Source organism: Cebus imitator, unplaced genomic scaffold (assembly GCF_001604975.1).
Source record: "Cebus imitator isolate Cc_AM_T3 unplaced genomic scaffold, Cebus_imitator-1.0 Scaffold105, whole genome shotgun sequence".
Classification (NCBI taxonomy): Eukaryota; Metazoa; Chordata; class Mammalia; order Primates; family Cebidae; genus Cebus; species Cebus imitator.
Window position 1 is genome coordinate 5,574,377 of NW_016107420.1, and position 17,425 is coordinate 5,591,801.

General features: G+C 42.7%; 1 long non-coding RNA gene across 1 annotated transcript; it reads right to left on the reverse strand.

The window, feature by feature from the left end:
• Positions 1-3,455: 3,455 nt before the first annotated feature.
• Positions 3,456-9,306, reverse strand: LOC108310594. The gene is made up of 2 exons (XR_001827824.2): positions 9,240-9,306; positions 3,456-4,150 (listed from the first exon to the last, which is right to left on the reverse strand). It is a non-coding gene; the product is annotated as an uncharacterized LOC108310594 (long non-coding RNA).
• Between the last annotated feature and the right edge of the window lie 8,119 nt (positions 9,307-17,425).

The window sequence follows — 17,425 nt, forward strand, 5'->3', positions numbered from 1 at the left end:
AAAAAAAACAGAGAGTGATGGAAGAGGGACAATATTATTACTCCTGCTAGGATAGTCTGAGAAGGACTCTCTGAGGATCTGATATTTGATTTGGCACCTGAAATGCTGAGAAAAAGGGCAGGGACCTTCTCAAAGAGCATTCCAAGCAGCAAAAGCAAACGCCCCAATACAGAGTTACATTTGGAAGGCCAAGGGACAGAGAGTGTAGGTAGAGATAGAGGCTGAGCAGGGAATGGGAGAAAGTTTAGGTTGTGTGGCCTTGCAGCCCTGGGTAAGAAGCTTACATTCTATTTTAGGTGAAAAAAAAGAAAACATAAAAGGAGCTGAAGCAGGGTAGTAGGTTGATCTTCACTCATTGAAAAAAATGTTTCTAGCTGCGGTCCGAAGATTGGCTATGGGGGAAGCAGAGAGGCCAGCGAGAATAATGCTACATGGCTCAGTTGGGCTGCAGCCAGGAGGTGCTGAGAAGTCATCAGCTTCGGATACCATGTGCAGCTGCAGGACCTGCTGATGGATTGCAGGTGAGGTATGAAATAAAGGAAGGGATGAAGGTGACTCCCAAGATTTCCAGTAAGCAGCTGAACGGATGGTGCTATTTACTAATCTGGGGAGGGCAGAAAGAGAAGCAGGTGTATGGGGTGAGGTGAGTGCAGAACCTCTTTTAGCCACAAAGAGTTCGAGGTTGACTCTTAGACATGCACAGTCTCAAGAGGTCAAGCAGTGGTTAAAATATACAGATCTAAGGCATAAGAAGAAATAGTGACTGATGAGTCAGCATTGAAAGCTCTGGATGAGACCACCTAGGCAGATGCACTCAGCATCAATAGCATCTTCCACAGAACTGATCAGCTCTAGAGTTAAGGTATCGCTCCCCAGGACCCTGTTAGCTCATAATCTGACTTCTTTCAGATCTGTTCTCGACTTTCTCATTGATGTAATGTGAACAAAGAGGAAATAATAGGAACAAAATGTCTGATCAACATAGAACTTCAAGGATGATGAAAGTTCCTTTTTAAACTAGATAATCTAGAGGGGAAAACAGCAAACTACAAAAGCAAAATGCAAATTATCATTCTTCTTAAACCTGGTTTCAAATATGCTTTCCTAGTGACGCTAATGCCGTCTGAAATGGGGGGTTGAGCTAGGAGAGGGCCTTCAAACATTCCCTCTGAATGACATCATTGATTCCAGGCAAAGAATCAAGGGATCTTGGACAGCAGGACTTAGGAGATAAGGAAAAGGGAAACCCATTTAACATTTAGGTAACACACACATTGAGCTTGTTTTTTTGTGTGTGTGCTTTTAAAATATTCTATTCTTAAACCTATGATGCTTCGTTCTAAATATATTTTATATTCATTTTAAATTGTACGGTCTCACTGAATTTGCTGCAGTGAGTTTCAAAGGCACATCTGTAATTACGAGGGAAAAACTGAAGCGTAAAGTTCTATAACAAATAGATCTAGTTTTCTGCTTTGCCACCGGGAAACTAAGCAGATTGCACATTTTGTTTCATAAGCAAAATCCTCCTGAGTCCTAATGCAAAACCTATGTCATATACATGACTCCACTTTGTAACAGTGGAATCTCAGGATGCAGCCAACCTTTGCAAAACAAGTCAAGGAATTTTCCATGATGCCAAGGACTCTAGTTGGAGTCTGTAATATATCAGGCCCCAATTTCCCCTCTTACTCAGCTCAAAACATAAACAAAAGAGAGGGGGTGGAGAGGAAGAGAGGGAGGGAGAAAGGAAAGAAAGACTTTACCCCTAGAGGTCAAAGGTTAAAGCTTAGCTCTTTCCTGGAATTGTCTGATCTTGATTCAAGGGCATAGGAAGTATATGGCTGCTCTCATTTTATACCAGAAAATAGCAGAGTCTCTGATTCTTTGCTCTAAAACCGCTATGACAGGAAACTGGATCTAAAATCCCGTTTCACCCTGAATTGAGACTCCATCTGTGCACTCTGAGTGCTCTTCCTTACCCCTTCCTTCACCGAATAGGAAAAGGAGGCGGGCAGACCAGTGCTTTGCACATCCTTGCCACAGGGCCACACTATTGCCAAAAAGATTAAACCAGGATCCTCATTTTTGCTCACTCTCAAATGACTGCTTCTTTGGACACAACCTAGCCCACTGCATACAAAACATTACCAAGTTTTATCAGATCCACTTTGAAGTCAGCCCGCTCTTCCCCACTCTCCTCTCCAACTATATATTAACTCCACCTAGCACTGTCTTTCCAAAAAGAAGCTTTTTCTTGCCTCTGTGCCTTTGCACACACACTCTCCCTTCTCTGATCACACTTATTTGTTTCACCACGTCTGTGTCCCTCACTTACATGTTTCACAATCATACCCCAGCTGGTCTAGCATCACACCAAAAGAAAGGATCACAAATAGAATATTTTTTAAATTCTCAGCTGGGCAAGTGGCTAACATCTGTAATCCTAGCACTGTGGGAGGTTGAGGTGGGAGAATCGCTTGAGGCCAAAAGTTTGAGACCAGCCTGGGCAAACAGTGAGACCCCGACTCTACAAAACATTTAAAAACTGAGCTGGGTGTGGGAGTGCATGCCTGTAGTCTCAGCTGCTAAGGAGGCTGAGGCAGGAGGATTGCTTGAGTCCTGAATTTTGAGGCTGCAGTGAGCTAAAATGGTGCCACTGCACTCCTGTCCAGGTGACAGAGTAAAGACCCATCTCTAAGAAAATAAAAAGTGAAATATAAAATAACTGGCTGGGTATGGTGGCTCATGTTGGTAATCCCAGCACTTTGGGAGGCTGAGGCAGGAGGATCACTCAAGCCTGGGAGGTTGAGGCTGCAGTGAGTCATGTTCATACCACTGCACTCCAGCCTGGGTGACAGAATGAGACCCTATCTCAAACAAACAAACAAAAATTATCCCCAGTTGAGGTCCTTTGGTAGGTTGAGTGTCTTAATGGCTCCAGCACATCTGTCATTTTTGCCAGGTACCTTAGCAGTGCCTCTCACTCTGGGAGGGGCATTCTGCCCCAAATCACCTGACTGTGGCTTTAGCCTGGTGACTCATTTTGTCTCGTGGGATGTTGGTGAACATATTCAAGCAGAGGTTTCTGAAAGTGCTTGCACATTTCCACTTAGACTCGTGTGTCTCCACCACTGCCAAGAGGGTGTGCTCAGGCTGACCTGCTCACTATTCACTCGGCAGAGCCAACGTGCCACAGCCATCCCAGCCAAGGTTAATGTGGATCAGCCAATGGCAAACAATCCCCATACATGTGAATGAGCCCTGGCACCATCAGCAGAGCTGCCTAGCCAACTCACAGCCGACTGCAGTTGAGTGCAGCACAGCGCAGCCGAGCCTAACCCAGAGCAGATTCATGAGCTCAATCAAGGTTCAGCCAACTATGGCCACAGGCCAAGTCTGGCCTGCCATCTGTTTTTGTATGACTTATGAAAAAAACTCACAGACCATTCAACTTCGTGGTTGAAAAAAATCAAAAGAGTAATATTTCTTAACACATAAAAATTCCATGAAATACAAATTTTAGTGTCCATAAATAAAGTTTTATTGGAACACAGTCATACTCCTCCATTTGCATAGCATCTAAGGCTTCTTTTGTGCTACAAGGCCAGAGTTCAGAGACTGTATGGCCTGAAATACCTAAAATATTTACTATTTGGCCATTAAAAAAAAAAAATCCCTGAGCTAAATAAACGTTTATTGCTATGTGCCACTGAATGTCACTGGTGGTTTGTTTTGCAGCATCGCTGTAGCAAAAGTTTACTGACACATCTTCTCATCTGAGCAGCCATTTCTCTCCCCATTTCCTCCACAGAAAGTACTGGTGGAATAGCAGAAGCCCGAGGTCAGAACAAAGCCAGCTTCCTCCTCCACCTTCCCACCATGGGCAAGGACCGATGGCCTGGATTGATGGCTGGGATGATGAGCTGTAGCAATGAATGCCAGCATATCAAAGAATGTCAAATTCTTCAGTGGGTTCCTGTCTAGGGAGCAGATAACACCAGCTGCTCTGCCACAGTGACCCGTGAGGATCCAGAATCCCTTCATCCTGCCAACAGCACCACAAAGCTTATGAACAAGGGTTTCCATCTCTTACCAGCTGCATACTCAGAGGTCAACTTGCACAGGGGCAGAGGTGTGGAGAGGAAACCTGAAAGATGAAAGGAAACTTTTAGCTCAACCTAGATAATTACCTTGGAACTAAGTTTACCAGATTGGGCTAAAATTTAATTCCCACTCTAGGGTCCAGTAGTGGAAATCTAAAGGAACTATTCCACCAGCTAATACAAAAAATTAAGTTACATTTTCTCATCATCTCTGAGTGTACTGTGAGTGAATTTTGCAAATCTGGTAAGAATTTTTGTAAAATGAATAAACAGATGACTAAATGAATGAATGAATGGGAAACACCTCATCATCCTGCCATGTACTCTTCCCACCGCCCCGCTGGCATTTCTAGCCAGTGAAGGCATCAATCCAGAAACAACTCATTCCTCATCTTGAAATGCCTTCCAACTTCTGGGAGCAAGCAGCAACTTCTAGGTCTAGCCCCCTCCTTCAGATATGCCTAAACATTTGCCTCCTTCCTCTGGTCCCTTGGCTCAGGAATTTTGTAGGTGGTCTCAAAGCCTTGGATAAATTTACATGCAACAGACTGGCATCCTCTATGTTAGAGGAGTTTGGATCTTTCAGTAGACTCTAGCCTTAAACCTGTACCAAAAATCTTTTGAGATTATAATGAGGCAATGTTTTCCCCAAGAGGAGAAAAGGTCAGATTCCCACATCTGGAGTTTGACCTTTGCGCATGTTGTCATTTCACCCACCACAGGAAACCTTTCTAGGCTGAGCTAAAATGTGTAACTTCTCAACAGTGTGGCTGGTAGCAATCCCACCCAGCTGTGTGGAACAGGAAGTAAAAGGGCAATTAATATTCTGTTAAAACTTCAGGGGGCTGCACTGAAGCTGGCCAGATAGCAAGGCTGACTCATCATGTTAAAACTCAACACAGTATTGTCTACTCACTTCTGCTGACTCACTTGTCAGCCCTAAGCTACGTGTACCCAGGCAGAGCTGCCAGGTCTCACATCCGCCTTTCCAGAGTGTTACCCTTCTGCACCAGCCAAGACCATTCACTCTCCGGAGAAGCACCTATGATCAGCCATAGATGATTTTAAATGTGTGAAGAACTGTTTCATGGAGGGAGATTATCAGCCTCTTTCTTACATTGTTTTACAGGAAAACAGCATGAACAGCAACACAACTGACACTGGAGAAGAACCATTGTACTTTCAAGCTGGAAAAGAGCCTTAGAGATCAAGCGAGATCCCGTAAGAAACATGTAGATCTTTCCCATGAGAGTGGGAGGGAGGCTAGCACGTTGGCTAAGAGCGTTGAGTCAGGCGACCTGAATTCACATAGCCTCAGACACAGGTAGTCGAATTATAAGCAGTAGGCTAATATAGCTGTTAAGTAACTTTAAGCAAATTGCTCAGACTCTCTGAGCTTTGGTTTCCTTATCTGTAAGATGAGAAATAATTATAGCACCCATCTCATGGGGCTACTGTGAAGAAAGGATGAAAAGAGATCAAGTATAAAAGGAACCGAGTGCCGGGCAGGCACAAAGTGCTCCATAAATTGTAGCTATTAGTAAGGCTGATGAGGCAATTCATGGAAACCTCTTTCCTGGAAACAGGATAGATCCTACATGTGTTTGGCATTAGATTAGTAAAGGGTAAAAGAATATCACTGCAAGCTGGGTATTGATGGGGGTGGGGAGGACAGAGAAGGCCCAGGGGAATGTTGGACCTTCATGTTTTGAAGGGCCCTGCTTTGGGTCCCAGGTGGGGAAGTATCTACCTTTCCATCTTGCTTTTAGGTCTGCTGAAGATAGTGGTTCATTTTTTTTAAAAAAAAGATCCTTCTGATTATAAGTCTCTGTTTAAAGACATTGCTCAGATTTCCCCTTAAGGGCCTCATTTAAGTGTACATACAAGGCAGCATAGTCCAGTTTAAAAAAAAAAAAAAAGCCTGGCTAGTAATGACATACAGAAACTGATACTTACATGATACTGTTAAGTGCACTCTTTTTAAACCACTAATTCTTATTTCACAGAAAGTGGTCCTTATGTCAAAGTCCTTAAGAGGTCCAACAGCTTGTATAACCAGCAGACCTCATGGTTAGTTAGCAGCTTTCAGGACTTGAATTCCCAGTGATAAACAAAAGAATTCCGAAGGCCACAATCCATAAACTCTCCATGAAAGCATATGGAACTACTTAAGAAGGTTGGCTCAGGGCTGTTGTTTTGAAAACAAGTATCCTCAGCCAGAATCTCCACTGAGTGCTATTTACTGAATGGTTGAAGAAGGGCAAGCCCCCGTGGATGCTGTAGGCTGCATTTCAGCAATCGTCAACATTTTGCAGATATTGCTCTAAGCCACCTGATGTCCTGGAAAGGATGCAAGAAGTCTGTACCTTTGTATCCATTTCACCCAAGGCATTGGGGCTAGTCATGGAGAAGCCTGCACACCTTAAATATCCTTCTATAAATCTGATTGCAAGATCTTAGGCCTCTAATACTCTCATTTACTACTCCTGGGACTTTCTGATTACAGTTTGCCCAGGAAGATTCAACTGACCACTCCATCCTTTGGACCTCAATAATAATCCATCAAAATTTATATGATAGGTGATTCCAAGTCAGTCTCTTATTACTGAACTGTGTTCTTTGAGGGTAGCAACTTTTATCTGCTTTTCCATATCTCTAGGATTTGGCTTAGTAGGTGCTGGACAATTATTTGATTATTGTATTAATAAAATCTAATTAAGATTATAAGTTAACAAGTAAATTGATTGGGCCCTGGCCTTTTGAATCCGTCTAGAGCCATGACTATAACTCAAAGTTCTAACACTTGCTCTGACTTCAACTTTACTCATACTTCACAAGGATCTCCAGTGAACTCAATAATTGCTCTTGCTATCTGATGCCAGGTTAATGTGGTCACCAAGATGTAGATATAGGATAGGTTTTAGATCCATCTGCCATCATACTCCTAAATGTGAACATAGCCAACTTACCTGGTTTTTCTATGCTGCTTAGGGATCAAGAGAGAATTTTCTAGAACTTTGTCTTGGTTCCAGAACAACACAGATTGTCTCTCTTTTTCTAAAACTAATAATGAGGCTTTTTTCTCACTATTAAAATATTATTCAAGACTTTCTGTTTTAATAAAATGGGAGAGTAAGATAAATCTCACCACTAAAAAGCTGGAAATATTGAATAAAATGTAACATTTAAAATGTTTTATATTCATGCTTAAGCCCTCAAGAAAGAAAAATACCCAGGCATCAGAAACCAACAGTTAATTGAAAACAGAACAAAGTTGTCAGCTCATGATGTAGCTGTGCTATGGAGGTAGAAGGGGGTGATTATTATTTATTATTATTTTTTGAGATGGAGTCTCACTCTGTCAACCAGGCTGGAGGGCAATGGCGTGATCTTGGCTCACTGCAACCTCCACCTCCCAGGTTTAAGCAATTATCTTGCCTCAGCCTCCCAAGTAGCTGGAACTACAGGCACATACCACCATGCTTGGCTAATTTTTTTTTTTTTTTTTGTACTTTTAGTAGAGACGGGGCTTCACCATATTGGCTAGTCTGGTCTCAGACTCCTGCCCTCCTGATCCACCCACCTCAGCCTCCCAAAGTGCTGGGATTACAGGCGTGAGCCACTGTGCCTAGCCAGTGATTATTAATTCTGTTCACCCAAGGGCTTGGGATTTCATGCTCATGTGGAAACATGAGATAAGCATTGGGCCCAAGTGGGGAGGAAATTGGAACTGAGAACTTTGCATAGAAACTAGGAGCCTTCAAATCCCATATTCTACATGAAAGGGTGGTCTTGGTAAAAACCCACTTATTCACATAGGTATACGTCAAGGAAATTAAAAACTTAAATAAGTAGGTTAAATAGCAGATTTGATAAAGCAAGAGAATTTATAAACTGGAAAACAGATTTTAGGACATTACTCAAAAGGCACAGAGATATAAAGATCTGGAAAATATGCAAGATTAAGGGAGATGGACGATGGAATGAGGGGAACCAATGGATTTAACTACAAGAATGTGAAATAGAGGAAAATAAGACAGGGGCAATATTTAAAGAGAAAACGGTTGAAATGTTTTCATCAATGATGAAAACATTTGAATCTTGGAGTTCAAAAATCATAATGAATTCGAGGAAGGATAAATAAAGCTTGAATGAAACAAATCCAAAGCAAGACACAATGTAATGCAACTGCAGAGCTTCAAAGACACGCCTCTCAAATTACTATAAAAGCAAAAATCATCAACCTAGAATTTTATACCCAGCTGTATTTAGTTTTCTAGGGCTGCCATAACAAAATACCTCAAACTAGGTGGCTTAAACAACAGAAGATTATTTTTCACAGTTATGGAGCCCAGAAGTCAAAGATCAAAGTGTCAGTAGGTTTGGTTTCTCCTTGGCTTGCAGAGCCTTCCGGTTCTTCTTGCAGTGTCTTCCTGTGACCTCTTCTGTATGCAAATGTATCCAGGGTGTCTCTTCTTATAAGAATGGTGATATTGGGCTAAGCCTCATCCTTATGACCTTATTTAACCTTAATTACGTCTTTAAAGGCCCTGTCTCCAAATACAGTTACACTGGGCATTAGAGCTTCAACATGTGAATTCTGGAGGAACACAATTTAGTCCATTGCACCAGCTAAGTCTCATTCAAAACTGAAAGTAAAATAAATACATTTTCCAAGTAAAAGACCAAGAAAGTTTACTGCTCATTGATAATGATGCAATCAGCCCCTCCATAATTGGCCAAACTCTATGCGATCATTTTTAAAAATTAAGATGGAACAGACAAAAATGTTTCAATGTTCTACTCCCTTTAACAACTATCATAACCTCTTCAGAGTCTTTCAACTTCATATTTCCCTACTTCTTCAATGAATCTCCTCCTTTTAAAATGGACACTTGAATCTCTTTTTGTATGTCTATTTCAACTCGTTTCAGTCCCCTTGTTTTGAAAATGTGTATTCGACTCTCCTTTAAAGTTTGTTGGCTTATGAGTACTGGACCACCCCAAATTCTTTGTGGATCCCAAAGCAACTCCTAGAAGAGGTAGATGTGTGAGTACAGGGAGGGAGGAACCTTGTATTCATATAGAAAAGAAAATTTATAGAATTAATTAAACCATAAAATTAATGTCGACTTGAGCTGTGGTAGGTAATCCTGGCCTCTAACTGTTCATCTTCTCATTTCTTCTTGCATAAAGATCTTAAATAAATGACAAAAAGCTATATTTTAAAATTTTGAATCTGTAAGTTATCTAAAACACAGATCCTTATAGAAATAAATATTAAGGATATATTGAAAAATGAAGAAAACAACCAAAAGTAAAGAAGTGGAATGCAAAATGCAAGGTGATCACACTAATTTGAAAACACATGGGTAAGTTTGAGCAGGCATTGACAGTATAAAATAATAAAAACAATAACAATGATAATAGTTACAATGGTAATAATATTATCAGTCAGCATCCAGTCATGAAACAGGAACCTAAGTCTTTTTGACAGAGGGAATTTAATGACTTACATGGGTCATGGAAGCACAGAGAAGTCAAACATGGAAAAGAGTGACAACCTAGACACTAAAAACAGCAGGCTGCTGCTACTCTCCCTGGGCTGCAGAAACAAGGCCCAGAAGCCAGGCCACTGGGCAACACTAAAACCATGAAGTAAGTGTCCCCCAGTGGGAGCTGGAGTCATGGAGGAGACACAGCCACCACCAGAGATGCTAGAAGAAGCATCCAAACTTCCACCAATGTCTTTCACTGACTAACCTCACCTAGACAGCAGAGAACGAGGGAGCCTGGAAATGTGGTTGGCTGTAATACAGAATAGAATAAGAGAAAGGCAGGAAATGGATCTGAAAGCAAAGGCAGCTGATTAGCACAACAATCATGACCAAGTTAGGGTTTCAAAAAAAGGGCACAATTAAATAGATAATAAAAGACATAAGATAGTAAGGGGGTAATCAAGCAAATAAAAAATTAGTAAGACTTTTAAAAATTTGAGCCACACAAATTAAGAAGCTTGATTTAATTCAGAGCTGCTCACAGTTGTGCCAGACTCCCTGGAATGCCAAGAATCAGTTACAGATGTGCTGTGAGATATTAATCCCCTTGGCCCCCAGGGCAGTCTGGCAGGGCCTGGCAGCCCGGAGCCTCCAGGCTGTTAGAAGCCTTATCCAAGGCTCCTTGAGGGGAGGAAGGAGCAGAGCGAGGTTTGACAGAGAGCCCCAGAGTTCCTGGAGATACTGAGTGCAATGAGCAAAATGAAGCCCTCACTGCTCTGCCAAGCACTGTGCATGGCCAAGGTGCTCTACTACCTGGAGATCTACTTCAGCAGGCACTGAAGGGCAAACCCCTGCTCTCCGAGTCCAAAGGGCTCATGGAGCTCCAGGGGAATGGGTGCTCCAGGTGACTGAGGAGCAAGAAATGCAGCCCAAACTGCAGCATGGGGTGGAGAGATAGGGAAAGGGGACTCCTGGTAAGTGCTAATCTAGGCAGTTGTCCCAAATACCTGTCTTCATATGTATATTAAATACTATTCTGTTATCCATTGCTGTGTAATAAGGTGCCTCAAAACACAGTGGCTTAAAACAACGATCATTTCATTCTCTCTCATTATTTTCTGAGTCAGGACATTGGGCAGGATTTGACTGAGCAGTTCTTTTGCTCCATTTGAGGTACATACACTTGGTATTATTCAGGTGGTGGCTGGGCTGGGCTGGAGGAATCAAGACAGCTTTTCTCACATAACTGCTATTGAGGAAATGTATTTTCTTTCTGGGTCCATAAGAGGGCATAGTTTCAAGGGCAAGAACTTTCCAGCGCCATGCCCCCCTCCCATGCCTCTTCATCTGGGAGATTTAACGGTTTCCGTTTTAATTTTCATGGGTGTGGGAAAAAAATTAAAAGTCAATCACTCCAGTGGAAGTTTAAAGGAATTCCTTTTACTGGCCTGGGGACTTGGAGAGGGAGGGAATTCCTCCCAGGTTAAAAGTCCCCTTCTTCCACATCCCTTTGGATTTCATACTTGGGTCCCCTTCCACACTTTTCGTGGAAGGCATTTTCTCTTATTTTTTTCTCTCTGGTATTTACTTTACAAGCGTACCGTGCCCAAAGTGGTCCACTCTCCCATTCTTGGGTGAGTGAGAGACCCAGAGCCTGGAAACACGTCCTCTCAGGGGAGGTAAGTGCTCCCGTGCACCCCAAAACCCAGGAACATTAGTGGTGAGCCAGCCAGGAGTGGGGTACAGCAGGAGAAGATTTCAAATTGTAAAACCAGCCCCATTCTGTCTGTCTTTTTAAGAACATCAGAGCAGCGCCCAGTTGCAGGGGCATGGCCCAGCCCATGTTCAAGAGGCGCTGGCCAGCCAGAATTAAAGGTGCAGTTGTCTGCTTTCTGCTCCTTCTCTATCCTCCAGCTGTTATCTCTGGGCCAAAAAACCCGATGGAGCCTGTGGGGCAGAACAGGTGAGCAATCCCCTGGAGTCTTTCCTTCCTTGCCAGCCCAGGAAACCATGGCTCAGCCCTGGGGTGGGCCCAGGCATGTGCCCGTGGCCGCTGTTGCCGGCACTGCTGGCCAGAGAAAAACAGCAGGGAGGGGGCGAGGTATAGCCCCAACCTGCAGGGGGTTGGGGAGCGTGGTGGCCTGTAGGAGAGCCTGGCAAGACTCTCTGGCGTTCCCTAGTCAGAGACAGCAGTGAAACAGGGGCCCAGGGTGCCCACATGGTCCCAGCATCATGGCGGAACAGGACGCCACAAGGGGCAGGGCAAGCCTTACCCTCCAGCACATAGCAGTGTAAAAAGGCTCCCCCTGGGCGTTCGCCTGCCAGCGCCTGGTCCCTGTGTGGGTGGCGGCTGGAGAGGCAGAGGCTTGGGGAGTGGCCCAAGCCTGCACATGGTTCTGGCAGGGTCAACATGGCGGACTGAAAGCTGTGGGAGCAGGGCACTGTTCCCGGAACTCACAGCCAGTCTGGCAGCTTGAGTGACCCATGCCCGGCTTTTAAAATCACAGCAGCAAGCAGTTTTTTCCTCTCCGCGCACCAGCTGAAGGAAGAAAATGGCTGCCGCCCGGCTTCCAGACAGCCACACTGCCCAGGGAGCAGCAGTCTCATTCAGGTAAGGCTCAAGAAAGCTTTCTGCCTTGCTTTAGCACAAGTGGCCAAATGGTGAAGGGGGACTGGCAGATGCAAGGTTACTGGCCCAAATCCTTGGTGGAGTCAGGCTTGAATTGGGGAAATTCAGAAGTTGAAGGCTATGGGACTTTGTGTTTTCTGTATAATTTGTCTCGCTTAGGATTGGCTCTCTACGACGAAACTTTTCCATCTAGAAGATCATAGTTAAACCGGTTCCAGGGCCCAAATAGTTAATGGCAGGCCTCACAACCCTAAGGGCATTTTCCTACTATGGAAAATGGGTTGGGGGAGGCCAGGCTCCTGAGGGTATTGTTCTGTCCTCAGCCGTGTGGCCTGCCTTCTTTAAACTGTGTGCTCTAATGGCCCCTCCCTAAAAGTTTACCCTTCTAGGGCAGTTTTATAATTTGGCCTGTGTAAATTGGACTTTTGCTGGAGAATATTGGTACCCATCTCCTAAGCCTCACTGGCCTCGTTGGTATGAACCACTCAACCCAGCAGCCCTTCATGCCTCTGTAGTGGTCACTGGAATCCAGTACATGGGAGGCCCCCCCAAAAAATAATCACACATCTTTCGCACATAGAAACTTTAAGGTACTGACTGGAGGACGCTCCAGTTTGCAGTACCTTACCTGAGGAATGCCTCAGGTCGAGCGGCTATAATTAAATAACCGGGGATAGTGGCATTCCTTGTGTTTGATTTCAGATGGGTGCCAATCTTCCCAAGATCAAGTCCCCATTAAAATGTATCCTGGAGAACTGGGACCAATTGAACACATGATCTTTGAAGAAGAAGTGCTCATTTTCTTCTGCCAAACAGCATGGCCAAATTGCCCCCAGCCTAACAGAAAAACCTGGCCTCTAAAGGGAAGTATAGATTATGACACTATTCTACAATTAGACCTGTATTGTAAAAGTGAGGGTAAATGGTTTGAGGTCCCCTATTTGCAACTTTTCTTTTTCCTAAGGAATAAGTCTCAGCTGTGTCAGGCCTGTACCCCATACCCCACTCAGCCCTCCCCAGGACTGCCTCCATATGTGGGACTCCCTGTGGCAACTACCTCCACCAGTGCCAACCAGGGCTCCTCAGCCCCTGTACCCCAGCAGGAGCCAGGAAGGGCCGAGATGGCCAGGGCATCTCAGACTACCAGGATGCCCCAACTCTGTCCCCTACAGGCAGTGGGAGGAGAAATTGGCCTGACCAAAATAACTCAAATTCCAATTATCCTTTTCATAGTGGGAAGGGAACCCGTCTTTTTCTAGGAAAATGCTGTCACTTTGTAAACCAGTTGTGTTGTTTTAAACATAAAGAACTCAGGAGTCAATCAAACACAGGGCTAAAGACCTTCAAAAAACAGTATCATGAAGCTTGTTTAACAACTGACTGTCCTGGCTCTATTCTGTCCTAGGCTCGTTTATAAACATTCTATAATTGTTGGCCTCTGGGCCTTTCATCTCTAACCACCTTGTCACATTTGTTTCTTCTAGAACCATAAGGTCACAAATAATCCTGCCACTGAAACCCCAAATGTCCTTGGCTCATCAGCCCTATCATGGGCCTCAGGATCAATCTGCACTCCTAAAAGACTCCCATCTGGAGAAAACCTCAACTGCAGGGCCCCTTCTATGACCCATTTCAGCAGGAAGTAGTTAAAGAGCGATCGATGCCCGTGTTACAACAGAAGTTGAACTTTCCTGTTCAGGAGGGGGAATGAGGGAATGTGTTCTTTTTCTGGGTCCACAAGGGGCGTAGTTTTAAGGGCAAGAACTTCCCAGTGCCATGTCCCCCTCTCACGCCTCTCCATCTGAGAGATTTAACAGTTTCTGTTTTAATTTTCACAGGCACAGGAAAAAAATCATAAGTCAATCACTCCAGTGGAAGTTTAAAGGAATTCCTTTCACTGGCCAGGGGACTTGGAGAGGGAGGGAATTCCTCCCAGGTTAAAAGTCCCCTTCTTCCACATCCCTTTGGATTCCATACTTGGGTCCCCTTCCACACTCTTCGTGGAAGCCTTTTTCTCTCTCCTCTTTCTCTGCCTAAATAAATCACTTTCTGCAAAAACTTTTTGGAGTTCAGTATTTGCGAGTGTACCATACCCGGCATGGTCCCCTCTCCCATTCTTGGGTGAGTGAGAGACCAAGAGCCTGGAAAAATGTCCTCTCAGGGGAACTAAGCTCTCCCCTGCACCCCAAAACCTGGGAACACTACCTTGACAGGGTGGCTGAATGGCTGGACTAACCAGGGCCCCTCTAACTCTGCAAGTAAAGTCAAGTCTTCTCTACAAGGTCTCCCCAGCAAGGTAGTCAGATTCTTATACAGCAACTTAGACCCAAGAAGCCAAGGCAGAAGCTTCCAAGTCCTTTTAAAGTACAGGACTGGAAACAGCACTCTTCCCTATTCAATTGGCCAAAGAAGTCACAGGCCAGACTAGATTCAAGAAAAGGGAAAATAGACCTCACCTCTAAATGGGAGAAATATCAAAGACTTTGCAGTTTTCTTTAATCCACCATTGAAGCTTTTGTCTGTTTGTGACTAATATACCCTTGAATGGCCTGCAAGCTAGGGGTAACTGTTCTAACAGTTGATTTTCACAGCAAAACTTCACTAGAATTTCAAAATACTTAGTATGTAATATTTTATTTAGATTTGAAATTTATTTGTCCTATGTGTAAGTCAGGGTTCAGTCAGAAGCAGAACTTATAGGGGATAAGATAGCCAGACATCCAAATATATAGCTAGATAGAAAAAAAGATAGATAGATGATTAATAGATGATAGAGATGGTTAGATAGGTGATTGACTGATAGACAGATAGATAGATTGGCAAGGATTTGACCTTTTGCAACTGTGGGAGCTGATGAAACAGTTTCTTTTTCTTTTTTTTTTTTTTTTGAGATAGAGTTTCCATTCTTGTTGCCCAGGCTGGATGGCAGTGATGCAATCTTGGCTCACTGCAACCTCTGCCTCCCAGGTTCAAGCGATTCTCCTGCCTCAGCCTCCCAAGTAGCTGGGACTATAGGCACCTGCCACCACGCCTGACTAATTTTTTTATTTTGAATAGAGATGGGGTTCTTAACCCCATAAAAACTGGCAAGCATGGCCATAAACCACCAAAAAAAAAAAAAGAGAGATGGGGTTTCGCCATGTTATCCAGGCTGGTCTCGAACTCCTGACCTTATGTGATCCACTTGCTTTGCCCTCTCAAAGTGCTGAGGTTACAGGTGTGAGCCATGGTGCCTGGCCATGGTGAAACAGTTTCTCTTAAGCTACTGTTTTTGCATCTAATGCTGGATTTGAAACCCAAGATCAGGCAAGGTGCATATAAATAGGAGATATTAAGGTTAAGATGTAACCTACAAGGATGGCCTGGAACCAGTGTCAGTTCTTGCTGTCTCTAGCCTTGATGAAGTGAATGTCCTGGAGGAGATGCTAATGCCCTTTGTCCCAGAGCTAAACACATAAACACACACCTGGCTCAGAAACTGGAGAAGCCAAAGGAAGATTCACGGGAAGGTGCAGCAGTTCCAGGCCCAGATGCTGCCCTAAGCAAATGAGATGAGCCAAAAGATAAAGTAACATGTGTGAGCCTTAAAATGCACCTACTTCAACCTTCCCAGCATACAAAACAGAACAGCTTCTGCTTCACTACTACCTTCCAAATCTCATGCAAAAATGCCTCCTGAAGCCCATCCTTACTGAAAACACATAGAGAAAGGGCTTCTGGGAGACACAGTCCAACTAGCCAAGTGGACACTTTACAGAGCTACCATGCCCTACCACAAGAAATTTCAAGTTATATTTTTTAGTGAAATTAAGGAAGAGCTTTAGGTACTTTCAATATAATATCAATGGTTTGAATTGTTTTTAAAATGTTTAAAAAATATTTTGGTAATTTATTTGGGCAAATATTTTCATTGGGTTTTCAACACCAAGAATTTAAAGGGGTAATTATTAAAACATCTTAATCAAGAATGATTTTTATATAGCCATTTCAAACATAAAATCTGACTAAAATAGTTATGAAAGACTAAAATGTTCTAAAGACTAAAATAGACTAAAATGTTCATGAAAGCAAACTCAAGTTTCTCAGGTAAAATTCTGAAAATGTTTTATTTAGGCTTATAAAAATTTAACAATGTCTTATCTAATACTTTGTATTTTTCCTTATAATTATATAAAATTTTAAAAGGTATAATAAATATTTTAGTAAGCCCTGCAAGACATTTTCAAATCAACTCCAACTTATGCTACTGTGCTGTACAAATATTAGAATTTATATATATGCCGTGGCATTAAAAGGATTGGAACCACTTATATAAATTGACATATATAGATTTCTGTACCAAACTAAAAAAGAATTTATGATCTGTTTAAGTGTACATTGTACATTTGCAGAAACTGACCACATTTTAGGCCACAAAACACATCTCAACATATAGCAAAGAATTGATATCCTATATACCAAGTCTTCAACCATAATGCTATTAAGTTATAAATCAATGATCTTTTAAAAAGCGAAAAAACTCCATAAATTTGGGTATTGAAAACAATACCCAAATTTGCTTTTTCTCTAGGCAAGATCTTGAATTCAACTTCCAGTTTCAAGCTATTAGCCAAAGAAAAAGACTGAATACATTTATGGCATGAAGTTTTTGAAAATGCTTTTAGGTAAACCATTAATCAAACAAGAAATAAATGATAACAGACATTAAAAAATATTTAGTACTGAGTTATAACTAAAACTCTATTTGTGAAAATGTGTGAGGTGTGGCTATAGTTTCAGTTAAAGGAAAATTTATCGTCTTAAATACATGCATTTGACACAAAGGAGTTGAAAATTAATGAGCAAAACATATAACCCAAGAAATTAGAAGGAAAAAAAAAACTGTCCACTAAGGGCAAGTTGAATAGAGGGAAGAAAATAATAAGGATATGACTGAAAATTAATGAACTAAAGGCAATGAAACAATAGAAAGTATCACAATCCTAAAGTTGTTTCTTTGAAATTTGACAAACTAGGCTGGGCGTGGTGGCTCACGCCTGTAATCCAAGCTCTTTGGAGGCCAAGGCGGGCGAATCACCTGAGGTTGGGAGTTCAAGACCGGCCTGACCAACATGGTGAAACCCCGTCTTGTTAAAAAACAATAAAACAAAATAAAAATAATAATAAAAAAAAAAAGAAATTTGACAAACTTT